The 17,525-nt window shown below is 44.8% G+C and overlaps 1 protein-coding gene across 1 annotated transcript in view; it reads left to right on the top strand.

Annotated features, from left to right (window-relative positions):
* AUTS2 (activator of transcription and developmental regulator AUTS2) overlaps nucleotides 1-17,525 on the top strand; it is a 1,126,353-nt gene that overhangs the window by 1,048,307 nt on the left and 60,521 nt on the right. The gene's annotated exons all lie outside the window — the stretch shown is intronic.

Genomic DNA, 17,525 nt, shown 5'->3' with positions numbered 1-17,525 from the left:
ACATAATGACCAGAAGCATAAGAGCTTAATATATTTTAAGATTCGAAAAGAGACTTTTAAAATGGTGTAATGGGAAAGAAGCCTTAAGACCTTTTTGGGAGGGAAAAGCTGATCCAAGGTGAGCCCTGACGGGTCGGCAAACCAGAAACAGACCAGCCGTCAGACTGCAGACGATGTCACCCTGTCAGAGAGGAGTTCTGTGGGCACAGATATGCCAGCTTGTGCTCACAGTGAGACTAAAACCTGCCCCTTAGAACTTTCCATTGTAAAAATTGATGCTGTCTTTTTTGTTAACTTAGTTAAGCTATTGAAAAGATTTGGGGGAGAATTGTAAAGGTCTGTGTATAACCTATCAATAGGGCCTCTTGATTTCATGTTTCCTCAGTTAGATTATGTTGCTTAAATGTTTGCCAGGTTGGCATACTGCGCGGAGGTGGCAGGATATACCACAGCTTTTAGTTATAGAAGATCCAGGCTCAGGTCTGAGCTGGGCTGCTTGTAACCACGAGCAAATCACTCTATTAGACTGGGTTTTCTCGTTAACTGGAGAAAGTTGGGTAGACTCCAAGATCCCATCCTGGTCTAAAGGCCAGAGTTTGCTTTGGAATGTTCTAGGTCCTTCTAGAGCCTGAAGCTTGTGCAGCGGGCATGTATTTTCCAGAGAGCTGTGAATGAGACTGTGGACACTTGCATTTAGCAGGAGTGTCATGACTTCAGTCCTGAACTTATGGGCGAGAATAGGGAAGCAGAAACCTCTCTTCACTCCTGGAGATTCCATCTCTATTGGAAGCATCTGAGAGGCAGGAAGGCGGGGAGCCTCAGGGCTGGGAGGGGAGGGAATGAGATGCTACCGTTTGAATACCAGCTGTTAGGTATTAACCTCCCTCCAGAATTAGAATAACAATGCGGAGTCCTCCTGCCGGTTTGTATTTGGAGTGGTGTTAAAAGAGGTGTTTTATCTGCTTAGTAAATGTTTATAAAAGCCCAGAGTATAGAGAACCTAGCTGCCGGTTCCTTTGTACTTGACTTGAATGACTGACCGGTTCCAAGGACGGGGGATTGCTACAGGTTAGAAGAGGGTAGGGCTGCGGGCTCCATAGCAGAGCAAGGAGAGCCTGGAGGCAAGCCTTGGAGAGCCTGGAGGCAAGCTGGCAAGAGGACTCTTTTTCTACAGAGTGACTCATTTTACCAACTGTGAATTGAAACGAGGCTTGGGTGGACCATTCTCGATCATCAAGAGAGTGTCACCACCTCGCCATCTGTTTTCAGCTGTCAGCAGAGTCAGCACCAAGCAGTTCATCAGAGCTCCGCTTCTTCAAAAGTTAATCTAGGCCTCCCTGACTGAAGCAGTCTTCCTTCCTACTTTTCATTTGCTACGAGGTGGTGATAATATCAACTTTTTCTCCCAGTACGACACTTGCTGTTTGCTGGATCTTAGCTTTCTTCACAGGCTTCTCATGTCTGTTGGGGAAAGGTTTGTTTCAGAGTAAAGAAACGGTACTTTCAGTGTCTTGCCGTTGCCCAAGAGCTGGCACAGACTAAAACTGTGAGTGCATTCAGAGGAGGAGCTGTGTTCATTTTATGGGTAACATCGCCTGTTGCTTAGGGGAATTAGGTTTGTCTGGACCGTCGCCCTTATTTTCCGAGACTGATGGCTGTGGAAAGGAAGAACGTCACTGACGAGACACTGAGTCCGAGACACCGCTTCCTGGATTAGAAGCAGGGGCGCTGCTGCTGTGGGCTTTGGTCGAATATCTAATCAAACTAAATGACGTGGGTTTGGTTTTTGCACTTGGCTGTAGGGGCCACGTTGCCCTGTTCAGTGGCCTTTTCCCAAGATGTTAGACGTCACATCAATTTGATTTCTGCTCCCGTGGGAAGTGCAAAGCCCTGACTTACACAGGAAACCTGGGGAGAACTGGTTAGAAGATGGCGCTCCATTTCCACTTTGGCCTCGCCTCCCGGGCGCAACTGGTATTTGCCCAAATGACCCAGGACCCCTGTTTGGCCAGAGCCTCACCCGCCCAGAACACACCTTTGGGTCAGGCTGGTGCCTGGTTTCAGCCCTTTCCTTCTCAGGGCCTCTGGGTGGAGGAAGGAGCTCTCCTGTCTCCTCCTCCCCTATTCCTCCAGGACAAACTCGAAAACTGCCTACTACCAGGTTTTTCTTAGCATTTTAAAAGTTAAGGCGGACTTTCTGAGCCTTCTCAGCATCCTGCCAGGTGTCTTATCTTATTCAAATATCCTAATTGCTACTCCGGCTTCTCAGCTGCACATCTTCCTACCACCTGACTGACAAAATAGACCTTCACCTGAGGGCCTCATTATACTTCCTGCAGGTGCATCAGGCCAAAAATACCTCCCCAATACCTGCTCGACATCTTGGGCTTCCAAGTGACAAACAAATAATTGGGTGAAACAAACCCTGGGCTCCGAGCAGCTGCCATCGGTGTCGGAGCACAGAGGAGTCCATGACAATAACAGTCACGGCGCTGCTTGGTTCGTGTCACAGCAGATCTTTGAACAGTGGGTTGTGCTGACACCAGAGAATGACAGCTTTGGAAATGGCGTGCTAGTTACTGCGGCAAGAGAGGCCTCTCATGTAGACCGTGACAAGCAGCTGTCATTTCCATACAGGTGAACAGCTGACATCCTAGCACAGGGAGGGTGGCAGGCAGGTAAGTTTGGACTGGGGAGAGAGGAGCCTCGAGTGCTGGGGACCGTTGTCCTGTGTGGCAGAAGCTGGCCTGGGAACACGCACGCACGCATGCACACGTGCCCCCAGGTCTTCTGTTCTGTAGAATTCATCTGAGAAAGGGCTGCAGGAATAGTGTCGGCTTTTGAGGATAGGACCAAGGCCATGCTGCCAGTGGCCCAGCCCGACGTGCTTAAAGACCTTCTGCATTTCAAGGCTACGCCCACCTCTTCTTGATGTGTCACAGGTTGGTTTTCCGAGCCCAGTACTTAGTTTTATAGACTATGGGGAAGGCAAAGTCTCTGATGATAAGGAACTAACTCGCCATTAAAAGGAATGAGTCCAGTGGAATTCAGGTGCAGGATCCAGTCTGGAAAGCAATTCTCCAAGTGTGGTCCCTGGACCAGCAATTTCGGCATCCCCTGAGTAGCTGTTAAACGTGCAGAATCTCCTACAGAATCAGAAACTCCAGGGCCGTGGCCCAGTAGTCCATTTTGACCAAGCCTTCCAGGTGCTTCTGACATAGATGACCACTGGACAAGATCAAGGAAGCACAGTTGGCAGTGAGATTTCTGTTAATGCTCAGATGACCCGTGAATCCCTGGGTGAAATCCATACTCCTGTTGACCAGGGAATAAGTCTGTTCATTGTGGGACAGCCTTTGTATTTATTTGTGGTGCCAGATGCACTGGATCTGTTGAGAGTAACTCTGTGGTCCTGCCGTTGGACTCAGCTGTCCTCCTCACCCTGGATTTGCAATCCTCTCACTCTCTCTAGCCTGGTGGACAGGGCTCCTCCCGCATGTGGTGCCATATAGATGCTAGGCCTATAGTTAGGGCTACATTATGAAGTGAGGCTGTCTGATCTAAGTGGGGTTTGGAACCCTGACCTTGGGCCAGTGTTACACCGTAGCCAGCTGAGCTACCTCGCTCAACTGCTTCTCAAAGACAAACTGTTCCATGTAGTTCCCGGTTGACAAACGCCTGCTGGCCATCTGTATGAAGGGTCATCACAACACAGAACACCCACGTCCTGCACACACGTGCTGTGATGACCAGTAACTATTTTGTAAACAAAGCGCCGTGTACATTCTTTTTAAAATTTCAATAGCCGGGAATGTGGAATGATGTACAGCAGTGTTTGAAATATTTTTTCCTATCCATGCAAAATATTATAATGTTTTAAGTCTATAAAATTATCTCTAAGCTGGGTTTTCCCCCAAAATGTAGTACCTAAATATTAAAGCTTTTTTAGGTGTCCTTCAAGAAGGGGCATCTCCCAAGACTCAATGAGTGGCAGTAACGGCTCTCAAACTGGAGCCTGCATCAGAATTACCCGGAGGGGTTAAGATACACCTTGCTGGGTCCCAGCACAGAGTTTCTGATGCAGTGGGTCTTGCGTGAGGCTCAGGAACTCAATGAGGGTTCTTGCATTTCTGACAAGTAATCAGGTGATACCAATGCTTCTGGTACCTGGAGCACACTTTGGGATTCATGTGTGTGAAGGCTTTCTACAGGAAAACTCTTTTAAATGCCTTTTCCACTCATTCAGTGAACATCTGAGCGTCAGTTCAAAATCCAGTGTCTTTACATGGGAAATGAAACGTACATATGAAAGTGAATTCAGTGTTACCACGGAATCACATCAGGCGCTTTTTAAAAAATTGACATTGTCAGACTTACTTAAACATAAAAAACATTAGAATGACCTCCCCCCGTGTACCCATGACCCAGATGCATATTGATCAATATTTTGCCATGATGGTTTTTAGGTGATAGGATATTTTAAAGCACATGTCAGGCATGGTGGCATTTCACCCCTACATACTTCAGTGCACATCTGTTTAAAATTTTTTTTTACATCAACACATCCCGTTATCACAGTAACAAATGATAATTCCTCAGTGTCACCCAATACCCCGCTATAATCCCATCTCCCTGATTGTCTCCCAAGTGTCATTTTACCTGACCTGTTCCATCAGGATACAAACCAGGGTCGAGTATTACTTGTCCTAATCGAGAGCCATCCACCCTCTCCCCAGCCTCCAATTCACTTCAAGTCAGTGACTTGTTGCAGAAACCAGGTCAGCTGTTCATTAACCATCCCGCATTCTGGAAGCCCTTCGTTAACTGTCCCACATTCTGGAAGCCCTTGTGGTGTCATTTACTTTATTCCTCGGTCCCTCGTCTTTGCTGTAAGTGGAAGTTGACCCTAGAGCTTTGACTAGATTCAGGTTAGACCTTTTGGCAAATGAACTCTGTAGGCATCGCAGTAAGCTTCACGTCGCCTCACAGCCGGGTACTCGACAGTGTGTGGATGACCGAGTAGTAGTGATGCCAGGATCGTTCAGGAAGTGCAGGTTGTGGCAGCCTGATGCCTACCTGCCTTGTCAGGTTCCCCATCAGCCTTTCATCTAACGGTTTCATGCACTGCCGATCCTCGCCTGATCCAGCATTTCCTTAGAAGTGGTAAAAGGGTGGCTTTTCCACCATCCTCCACATTTATTGGCTGAAATTCTTCTGTACAGTTTGCTTTCCTTCATCATCTAGTGTTCTTTGGTTACCCTCAAATATAATCAGAGGAAAAGCAAAATAAATGCTTAATTCTTTCTTTTAGTTGCAAGTTATCAGAGCAGGAAGTTGGTGCCCAATCAGGAGTTTTACTAACACACCTGTACCCTTCTTCGTTTGTTTTTCTTACGATAGATCTAACCCACGTTTTTACTTCACTGAATTAATAAATTCTCACATGGTTTGTGCTTATCAGTGGAAGAGACAAAATGTCTAAAAATTAGAATGCTACCCGAAAGCATCAAGTAAGTTTACACACACATATGTGTGTATAAATTTAAAGCCTTACCTGTCTGTCACAGCTCTGCTCAGATACCACATCCTACAGCGCTTCTCCATCCTTGGGAGGCACTCCACCTTCCCAAGATTTGAACACTTGGCCCGTCCTGCCTTTCTTACTAGAACTCAGATGCAGCTCTCTTCCCCTCTTTGAACTCCCACCCCCACCTCCACGGTAACCAGCAGGGTGCTTTGTATACAGTAGGGGCTCAATCTCTGATGGTTGAACCTCAGCAAATTAAAATGCAACACCCTAAAAACTATTTCAGACCTTGGGATTTAGGTTATAGCCAGAGAGTCTGAGTTGATGAAAGAAAATAAAGTCTGAATCTCACCTGATCTAATCAGCCCATTTGGCCTTATTAGATAATCTGATGATCCCAAGCAGGTATTTTCCAGGAGTGGAACAGGAGGCTGCCCACGTGTACTGGCGTGTCTGGGATCTCTGTATGCTGATATGTTTAGTTCATATGGTAGCCCAGCCACGTAGGTGTTTCACAGGTGAGAACACTGCCCTGTGACTGTAAGGGACAGAGCCAGTTCTTGTGTCGCAGCTCCCCGACCTCCTGATCTGCTCCTCCCACTGTGCCAGCCCAGCCTTTGGTTTGGTAAATTAAAAAATACCTCTTGTTGACAACACATTTCTTGAACTGTCTGTAGTCTGTTTGGGAAGAAATACTGGTTCTACGTTTCTAGCCTGGGAACCTTGAGGGAGACATTGAACACAGCGGAAGTGCGGAGCACCTTCCTTGCAGCCTGTGTCACGTCTATCAGCCACGTGATGTTATGGAAGACTTAGTGTGGCATTTTCCTCAGCCTCGCACACAGCTCAACTTGATATAGTTAAAGAATTAGAACGTTTTAGTGACGCCTAATCAAAAGTAAACGGGTGGGCTTCCCTGGTGGCACGGTGCTTAAGAATCTGCCTGCCAGTGCAGGGGACACGGGTTCAAGCCCTGGTCCGGGAAGATCCCACATGCCGTGGAGCAACTAAGCCCATGCGCCACAACTACCGAGCCTGCGCTCTAGAGCCCACGAGCCACAAATACTGAGCCTGCGCACCTAGAGCCCGTGCTCTGCAACAAGAGAAGCCACTGCAATGAGAAGCCCGCGCACCACAACGAAGAGTAGCCCCCGCACGCCGCAACTAGAGAAAGCCCACGGACAGCAACGAAGACCCAACGCAGCCAAAACTCAAAAAATAAAAAATAAATACATTTATTTTAAAAAAAAAGTAAACGGGTAAAGCTGTAAAGGAATTTCGAGTGATGGGACAGCAGAGAGGACTGGAAATCTTAGCGAAGTTATTAAAACTGTCCTCTCTCTTTTTGACTATCTAGAACCTGTCACTTTATGTTGTAAAGCACTCTTAGGTGGGGTGTGCATTTGTACGTGTCAGGGAGAGGACATGGGTTTCCCTGTGAGAGAGTGCTGCTTGTTGGCTGGTCCTTTATAAACCCATAGCCCAACCTTGAGTTTCTGGTGGCAGAAGTACAAGAAATGTAACTAATGAGAACGTCCTCTGTAGCACAGGGAAGGAACTCTACTCGATGCTCTGTGGTGACCTAAATGGGAAGGAAATCTAAAAAAGAGAGGATATGTGTATACATATAACTGATCCACTTTGCTGGACAGCAGGAACTAACACAACATTGTAAAGCAACTATTCTCCAATAAAAATTAATTTTAAAAATAAATAAAAGAAAGAAAAAGGGGGAGAAATCCCTGCTATTCATCCATTTTCTGTGGAACTTTCAATCTTGAAGATCCCCAAACCCTTCCCAACCACTCCCACCGGGTGCTGGTCCTTGACTCTGTGTGCCAGTCGGCCTCATGGGCAGTGATGCCTTTTTGGGCAGAGTATCACTGTGAAGCCACTTCTTTTTTTAAAAAAATGCTACAAAGAGCTCAAATGCAGTCATTTTCAAGGCCTCATGACCATTACTTACTCTTTTTTTTTTTTTTTTTTTTGTGGTACGCGGGCCTCTCACTGTTGTGTCCTCTCCGCTACGGAGCACAGGCTCCGGACGCGCAGGCTTAGCGGCCATGGCTCACGGGCCCAGCAGCTCTGCAGCATGTGTGATCTTCCCGGACTGGGACACAAACCCGTGTCTCCTGCATCAGCAGGCGGACTCTCAACCACTGCGCCACCAGGGAAGCCCCATCACTTACTCTTTACTCTCCGGGTGACTGAGATGGAGCTGGGCTCTGGCCTTCTTCCCCGCAGGCCTCCACAGTTGGGCTTTCCATCCGAGCTCACCCCCTTCTCTACCCCCCTGGCAGCCTCTCCTTTTCTACTGGCTATTTATTTCTTTTCATCTCTTAAAAGTATCCTTAGTTTAAAAAACAAACGACGACAAAGAACAGCAAAAATACAAACAAATACAAACAACAGCTCTATCCTTGCTGCTTCTTTAGGACCTTAAAACAACCCCCTTTTTTTTTTTAATTAATTTATTTTTGGCTGCGTTGGGTCTTCGTTGCTGCACGCAGGCTTTCTGTAGTTGGGGCGAGCGGGGCTACTCTTCATTGCAGTGCACAGGCTTCTCACTGCGGTGGCTTCTCTTGTTGCAGAGCACAGGCTCTAGGCACGGGGGCTTCAGTAGTTGTGACTCTCAGGCTCTAGAGCGCAGGCTCGGTAGTTGTGGCGCACGGGCTTAGTTGCTCCATGGCACGTGGGATCTTCCCAGACCAGAGTTTGTACCCGTGTCCCCTGCCTTGGCAAGCAGATTGTTAACCACTGTGCCACCAGGGAAGTCCCAACAAACTCTTTTTGCTATCTCTCTTATCCCTTCTTCTTGTAAAATACCTTGCATTTGCATATCTTTTGAGTGATAATTAAGGTGAGCCGGTAACTTACTGTCCAGACCAGGACACATTTGAAAGAGAAACAGGCTACTATTAATAATGACTTTGGGACAACAGGCCTAACCCTGGACTGTCCATGCAAACCAGGATTTATGACAATCCAAGTTCTTTCATAGTTTGTGAAAGTACCCTCATGCACTAGTGGTGGTAGCTAACATTTATTGAGGACTCACTAGGAGCCAGGCTTTGTTCTAATCCCTTTACGTGGATTAACTCATGGAATCCTCACCGCCCTCTTTCGAGGTAGCTAGTGTTGTTCACACCATTTTGACTCTGGGGAAACTGAGGCACGGAGAGGCTGAGTGAGCCGCCCTGGGTCACACATCCAGCTTTATCCTCACTCCCAACTATGTCATCCCCCAGCGTCAGGCCGTCCTATGTCCTCTGAGGTGTTAGCATAGTTTTCCAAATGTCTGTCAATTAAAAGGAATGTGTGGCGTAAACAGAAGTATCACCTTCTGAGTATTTGTTTAGGGTTGTATAGCTATAAAAGGCTTCTAAACAGGCGAGAAATACTTAATCCTCTTCTCAGATAGTAAACGGGGCCTCCATTAGAGCAAGTAGGGATTTACCCTATCAGTGCTATTCTCTAAAACACATATTTTAGAAACAAACAAAAGGAAAAGCCAGTTACACCCCACAAAAGTGAAATTCTGGTTTTTTCCTGCTGGCTTTTTGTACCTCGCTATTTTCTCATCCCTGGAGGTACTGTAATTTAGGATGGTGCTACTTAAGGACGGGACTTAGCTCGAGGACCAGATATTAAGCTGTGAAGTTCTTGATCTGAGCTAGGAAGTCAGAATTTTATCACATAAAAAAGCTCAGTCTCTCCCATCTCTAGCCTCACGTCCCATTTCCCCTTTTCCTCTTGCCTTTGCTGCTTTCCTCCCCCTGTTTAAAAAGCAGTCGGAAAGGCTTTCCTGCCAAAATCTGAATCATGACCCCATGGAGTTGATTATAGGCAGATCCAAGGTTCAACACGAAGCTTTTCTTTTTTATGCCACCAGGCTGACGGGGATTTATTGAAACCTAAACTCATTTTGTTTGCACGAATATTCACAAGACTCAAGTGTCAGGAGGTGGGAAGTGCTTCTGCTACCTCAGGGAGTACTGTCAGGGTGTGAGCACAGTCATGCAGGCTGGTCTCAAAGTCGCAAGTCACCAGGTCAGTCTGTTGGGATCCTGCAGGGGAGGGCGAGGTAGCTGTTAGGCGCAGACAGCTGCTCCAGAGCTTTCTACCCTTCTCCCCTGCAGGCAAGGTCTTCCCGGCATGTTTCTGCAGGGGGTTGTGGAGAGGAAAGTATTTGGTAGGATCTCTTTGTTGTCTTTTTTGTTTTGTTTTGTTTTTAATTTTTTGGCACTGCGCAGCACGTGGGATCTTAGTTCCCCAACCAGGGATCAAACCCGTGCCCCCTGCAGTGGAAGCGCAGTCTTAACCACTGGACCGCCAGGGAAGTCCCTGTCCATGTTTTTTTTAACACATACACACACACACCCACACTCATGCCCCTTCTCTCAGCCCTGACTCCCTCTGGAAAGGTACTGTTCTTATCCTCACTGCCAGACTCTTCCACAGAGAATCCCTTCTCTCTCCCTATTTCTCACCAGCCCAAATCTGTTAACCATCTTAGAATTGCTGTAGGGCTTTTGGTAGCTGAGGAATTCCTTTTAAAGTCGTTTCCAACCCAGCACCTTTAGGTAACACAGCTCATCGCTCTACTTTGCTGAGAAAATCGTGCTGTGAAGAGCTTTCAGACACTCTAGGGAGATCAGTTCCCGCTCACATTTCTCCGGATAGAAGAGATGATCTCTGTCCTGACAGTGTGAAGCAACAGTTCGTGCCCCGTAAAATGAGAGTCTTTAACAAGAGAGACCAGCAGAGTATTTTTGAGGTAACATGAAAGTACAAGGGACCTCTCAAACCTCATTACATCTGTAAATCTGGACGATTTCAGTTGAAAACTAAAACCTTTTAGAACTTTCAGTATCATGGATTTTTGAAACATGGACCTATCTAAGAATAGCAATGATAGTACCGTTTGCTAAGTCCCAAGAGTATGCCAGCTGGCATACTGATATGCCCTTAATATGCCTTCTGATAGGTACAAGGGCCCCACAAGGCTGGCGTCACCACTTTGCGGGGGCTCCGAGCGATGACCTGCCGAAGGCGACTGTGACTGACGTGTGTTGGAGCAGAAATTGCACTCATGAACCCACGCGTACCCTGATCAGATACTCGAGTGCGTCCTAGTGCCAGGCATTGTGCTAGGACAGTGGACCCTGAGATGGACATGGCTTTGTCGTCGGCAGCTTGTTGTCTTGTGGGGCGTGGTCAGATATTGACTCCAAGGCTGTTAAACCATGACCTGTTTTCTCATTTAAAATTTTTCCTCCAAAGTTTTTCAATTTTTTTTTTTTTTTTTTGCGGTTCGCGGGCCTCTCACTGCCGTGGCCTCTCCCGTTGCGGAGCACAGGCTCCGGACGCGCAGGCTCGGCGGCCACGGCTCACGGGCCCAGCCGCTCCGCGGCATGTGGGATCTTCCCGGACCGGGGCACGAACCCGCGTCCCCTGCATCGGCAGGCGGACTCCCAACCACTGCGCCACCAGGGAAGCCTGATCCACCAATTCTTTAACGTTTTGCCACATTTGCTTTCTTTTGGTTAATCATTTCAAAGTAAAAGGTATCAGAATAGTTCAGTATTCATCTCCTGCATTTTTCTGCATAATGCCAATACCATTACCACACCTAAGAAAGTTAACTGTGATTCCAGAATTTTGTCTAAAGTTCATATTGAACTTACCTTGATTGCCTCCAGAGTTTGTGTGTGTGTGTGTGTGTGTGTGTGTGTGTGTGTGTGTGTGTGTGTATGTGTATGAAATAGTAGTAGGCTTTTTTTTTTTTCTTTTTTGGATCCAAGATCCAGTCAGGGTCCCACATTTGGTTGATTTGTCTCTTTAGCCTCTTGAAATCGAATGTAGGACTCCATCCCTCATCCTACCCCCTACACACACCCTTTAACATTTTTTTAATGACATTGACTTTTTGAACAGCCCAGCCTGATTGTCTTATAGGATAAGCTACATCATGCATTTCCTCATAGTGGCATTTAACTTGTTACCCAATGACTTTTTAATTATTAAAAGAAAATCCCATTTTCTGTCCGCTTTTACGCCGCTGTAACTGATGAGTCCTGGTAGCCGTTTCTCTTGGGTATTTGGAAGTAGCTGCTTTTGCTTGAGCACAATAAGTGTAGGAAGAGACAAGGGCCTTGGCGTTTGTGTGTGGCATGTTCGTTGTATTTTGTGCGCTATAAATAATTACAATTTAAACAGATGAGCTTTTGGAACTCTAGATTCCACTGGAATTTAAGGATTCTCCTCCCCACCCCCTAAATTTGCAGAGATTAGTTTGTAGTTGCCAACAGCCATGGAACTGGCAGGATGCTTAAGGCGTAATCTTTTCATTAAAAAGAGGATTTAACTAATTAGATTTGACTATCAAGCTGACAGGTTAATGATAAGGGAAGTGGGGCTCAGGAACCCTTATGGTGGGAGTGAGTCCATTAAATGTAAATTATTATGATCCCTACTGAAACATTATTCTTTACATTGATTTTTTTTAATTTTTTGTGTATATCGCCTTAATAAACCAGAAAACCATATACCTTGCAAATTCTTAAAATATCTGTAGGGCTTCCCTGGTGGTGCAGTGGTTGAGAGTCCATCTTACGATGCAGGGCACACGGGTTTGTGACCCGGTCCGGGAAGATCCCACATGCCGCAGAGCGGCTGGGCCCGTGCGCCATGGCCGCTGAGCCTGCACGTCCAGAGCCTGTGCTCCGAAACGGGAGAGGCCACAACAGTGAGGTGCCCGTGTACCGCAAAAAAAAAAAAAAAAAAAAAAATCTGTAAAGCGTTCATGTATTTTAGATACAAACTATTGTGGATTTTAGGGAGACTTAGTGGGTCAGGTCCTTAAATATTGTCTTATTTTTATTTTTGAAGACCTAGTGGGCATGGACATGTTATATGTAACTTAGCTTTTATAAACTAACTTTGCATTTCAGTTTATTATTTAAATTTAATCTGTTTTAAAATAAATCTGACTGTTGATTAAAACCAGTGATTTGGTTACATATCAGAATTAGAAGTAAGATGTCCCTGAATGTGGAGTTGGGGCTAGGAGTTGAGAACGTCAGATTTCTTGAATCACCTGCAATGGGTGTACTTACTTACTTATGGATCGATTGATTGATTGATTGATTGACTGATTGATTGTGCTTTCTTTATAAGGCGCTTCCCCCTAACCTACCCTTAGTCATGTTAACAAGTGCCTTTTGGAACTCTTGTCTGAAGTTCATATACATGCCCCTCCAGGTCGAATGTTGAAAAGAACATTTCAGCACCTTTGGGTTCTCAGTTCTGTACTTAAACTAGGAGACATCAAGTACACCCCCAAAGACCTTGAAGATGGGAGAGTTTACTGACCCAGTTGTAGACCTTCAGGGGCACTTGGAGGCTTAGAGAGGCCAAGGAAACTGCCCAGGGCCAGGGTGCTGGTGAATGGCAGAAGGACCCCAGAGCCACTCTGTTGAAGGATCGCTCCCCTGGAGTCTGACACACTGCAGGCATTTGAGTGGATGCTGTGTAGATTCCCTGTACAAAGTACTTTGGGGGGTTTAAAGGAAATATATCATTGTGATCATTTTTCCCCAACAGAAACGGTGTTAATTTACCTTTCTGAGCTGTAGAGAAAAATACTCACGTGGCCCCAAGTTTTATTTGTATCTTTAATAAAGGAAGCTTCTCTTGTACATTTGAGTTTCATTTTACAGGTGATTGGCTGCATGTAAAATTGATGTGTTAGGGAGGCATAACCTAGAACATAAAATTCAAAAATGAAGATCGGGTATCCCTGAAACTAATATTTTCTTTATAGGCCTTCTAAGTGTATACCCAGACAACTTCTAAAAAGGGAAAGGGACCTGTGATTTCGGAGGGGAACATACCTTTGGATGTTTTCCGTTATTTTCCTATGTCCTTATCAGTGATTTGATTCCATATTTGCTTTATTACCCTGTGGGTATAGAAAGCCGATGTCAAAACTGGTTTCTTTGTGTTTAGTAAACTTAACAAAAAGTAAGGTATCGTGAGAAGTAAAATATCTCTCTGCTTTTGGAAGGAAAAGTTTCATTCCATCCTGAAATTCTTATTGGATTCTGAAGTGGTGACCTACTGCAAAAACTGGATTCATAGGATTTAACCTGGATGGATCATTTTCAACAGCTCCATGCATTAAACAATTTACTGCCTCCATTACAAGATGCACCGCTGACTTATTACTAATTTTTGGAGGGTAGGGGGGTGAGAAATACGACCACATTAAACTGCTGTAGTGATAGCCAGACACATCAGTATTTTCAGAAACATTAAAGTGCGGTGGAGGGCGTGATGGGGAGAATTATGTCTTAGAAATGAAGAAATATTGTACATATATGTAGCCATATTATATCACATTGTATAATTTGTCTACCCAGACTGTGATTTATGGATCTTTGGAGAAAGAGAGCAAGGACGTTGGGCCTTTTAGTAAGACAGAGAAATGACCTTCCCTCCAAGACTTAGACCACATTAAATTGGACGTGGAAAGTGGTCTGCCCTTCTCCTCTACTGTAAATCTTCTTGGGAGTGAGTGCCCAGGCTGACCATGAGCGGAGGTCCATTGTCAGCACCTTGAAAGCCTATGTGAACTGTCATCAGCTTGGAACATTCCATTGGCAATAACTATCACACCCCATTCTAAAAACTTGCCTTGGGTAGAATGGAAATTATAGTGGCAGACCCTTAATCCTTTTTAATAAGGGCAACCGTTTTAAGAGAATTATGTTGTAAACATGAATAGGATTTGGGAACAGTTCCGTATTCCCCATGTTCTATTGTGAACTGTCCAAACCAAATGCATTTTTCTTCTGCCAACTGCCTGAGGATTTTCCATTTAGCAAACTCACATGATGAATGATAAAGCAGTGACATCCCCTGATGAGTCCTAACTCTGTTGCTGGTAGGGATTGATGTCTTTGATTTAAGAATTTTGAGATTTCAGTCAAGACTTGAGGTGTTAAGGTTGAGATTCTTCTGTGTGTATGGTACCAGTTGGTACAGGTAGAGAATTTGAAAGCTCAGAAGTAGCCTCATTGCCCCCATTAGAGATACAGAGCCAAAGTTAATAAACATATATCGTGGTGTTCTTTTTTTTTTGGTACGCGGGCCTCTCACTGTCGTGGCCTCTCCCGTTGCGGAGCACAGGCTCCGGACGCGCAGGCTCAGCAGCCATGGCTCACGAGTCCAGCTGCTCCGTGGCATGTGGGATCTTCCCGGACAGGGGCACGAACCCGTGTCCCCTGCATCGGCAGGCGAACTCTCAACCACTGCGCCACCAGGGAAGCCCGATCGTGCTGTTCTTAATTGGACTCAGCTTTAAATAAAGCATCTGGGAGAAAGAAGGAATACGGCCAGGTTGTCTTTAGTAGGAGTCAAGATTTGTAGTTCAGTTGTAGGGTGTGAATTTGGGAAATTTTTCACAGTTTAAGAAAAGAGTAGAAAGATAATGGAAGCTGGAAGATTTTACACAGAGACAATTGTGTCTGTTAGAAATCTTTATTTATTTTCTCATAAGGGGAAGATTCCAAGGAGTATTTTGGTATCTACGGCACATATATTTGAATGAAAAATGGCATTTCTTTAAAAAAATAATTACATCATCGATGCATTTCTCATTACTGGAATTAGTGAATTGCCATATGGAAATACACTGAGCGTTTAAACACTCGTCACATATAGTCAGTTTTTCAGTATGTTGGCATTTCCAACCAAAATGGCATCTGATGTTGGCCCTTTTAAATTTATGTGGCTTAAAACACTAACAGTAGGAAGAAAATAAACAGAGACAGAAACACAAACTCATTGAACAAAAATACCATGGTACACATGGAACCTTCTGGAACACTCTATCCCAGGAATTTTGAGAAGATAAAATCTTAAGTGTTAAGAAATCTAGAGGCCCTGCCCTGTCCAGCTTATTGCTGTCGGAATGCCGCAAGACCCTTTAATCCCCCAGTTTAAAGGATCATATTGTCAAATCAGAGAGGCTCAAACACAATCGCATCTTCTGGAACCCGAGTGACCTGCACTGAGAGTGGATCTTGTGCTTTTGTTCTTTTGAGAAGCAGGTGTGAAGGATAACACGCTGGATTATCTTATTGTAAAGCATCTAAAAAGCCAATCCCCCCTCCCTCATTCCCTTTCGGCTCAGCTTTTCTCGTTTCTGATCAAGCAAATTCTTAAGGGCAGGTGCTTAGGAAGCATTACTAGACTTTGGTTTTCAGTTCTTGGGGCCAGCTTTATGTCCTCCCCTTCCGCATCAATTAGAGCTAATGAATGTGTAGAATTCGTGAAGGTAACTATTGACATTGTTGCCTAGGTGGCTGGTCTGCGCAGTGTCTACGGGGAGAAAGATCATTTCCACCCGACCTTGTGGGAATACCGAAGTAGTTTTCCCAGTTCTGAACAGATTAGACAATTCCCTCCAGGCCAGCACGTAGGCACCTGCCCATTTACACCAAGGCAACGGTAATTCTACCCACGTGTGTATCAGAGTTTCTTGTCATAGCAAGCAAAAGTGGCCACAGCCATGGATGTTACAGCCCCCCAAGCCTGCTTATCACAGGATGTCTGTAAAACTTAAGTTTCAGAGATTAACAGTTTGTGTCTCAAGACAAAAGAACTCTTTTTAATCATCTAACTCATCCTAGGGTACATGCCTTGGTTCTGTAAGACCTTAGCATTAAATATCAGACCTGACCTAACAAGTTAGCATCCTGCACCAGGGATGTGCTGGATTCATAAGGCTGCCATGCCAGCGACAGCATGAACTTGAAGCAAGGCGCAGCCCTCGGCTTTATAGTGGTTAATGACAGGAGGATCTGGAATGATTCTGCCACCAGTTTACACAATTTAAACTGTAAAAGGAATCTGCCATTTTGTAAACTGTAACTTAAGACAGTCAGACTCTTAAAAGCAATCATTAATTTCTTCCAGGTAAAAGAAGGTAGTCATTAAAAAAAAAATCTTCAGGAAAATAAAATTATCAAAACTGTCTACTGGGACTAATAAAGGAAAAATGTGAAAGGTTTTATTTGTCTACTTGTTTCCTTTCCCTGTGGAAAACCCTTAAACTAGGATAAAGGTTCCGTGAAGGCAGCTTGGTGGAGCGGGGCCGGGATTGACTGGGGAAGGAGAACAGGTTTGACCTATTCTAGTTTGCTCTTGATTTAATCTTTAAGACAATTCACCTTTCAAGTGAGATTAGCTGATGTAGTTGTTTATAACTCGAAATTTTCATGATTTTCTTCTTAACAAATTCAGAAGTAGATGACAGAAATTTTATATGAATAGTTCTTTTTAGGCACCATCTTTTAAAAGACTGGTTATCAGAATCTGGTCTGTATGAAAATTAAAACAAAATACGCTGAGTTTTTAAAGACTTTCCCCTCGCATTTTGAAGACACTCTCTTTTCCCCATTTGCTTTCTTAAATCATCTCACATATAGAAACAAATAAAAATTTTTCTTTCTGATGCTGTCCTGATATTTGGACCTTAATTGCTATGTCTGAGATTTTCAAAAGCAGTTAATTTTTAAAAATGCTTTATGCCGGCCAAAGTTATAAGGGAAACTTAAATTTATGCTTATTTTAAAGTGCAGGATTATCGTGTGTTTGGGAGTGCTGCACCATCTCGTTGAAAAACTAGATGGAAAAGACCGTTCTGAGCATCTTAGAGGATTGGATTAGTTCATCCAGCTGAGACTTGTCAATTTCAAAGCCCATCTAGAAGCAGGTCTCGGCAAGTCGCAAATCGCGCCTCTGACGATTTTCCCAATCAGTAATTTTACCAGAGAAGAGAAATTCGCATTTTACATGTAGTATGTGGCCCCCATAAGGAGTGGCAAGATAGTTTACTTTCTTAACTGATTTATTCACTTTCTTCCTCCACAGACTGTTTCCTCAACAGTGCTCCCTGATTAAAGAAATTTCTCCCCCAGGTGTTCCTTGA

The sequence above is a fragment of the Phocoena sinus genome, chromosome 15 (genome assembly GCF_008692025.1).
Source record: "Phocoena sinus isolate mPhoSin1 chromosome 15, mPhoSin1.pri, whole genome shotgun sequence".
NCBI lineage: Eukaryota > Metazoa > Chordata > Mammalia > Artiodactyla > Phocoenidae > Phocoena > Phocoena sinus.
This window is presented reverse-complemented; position numbering and strand designations above follow the sequence as displayed.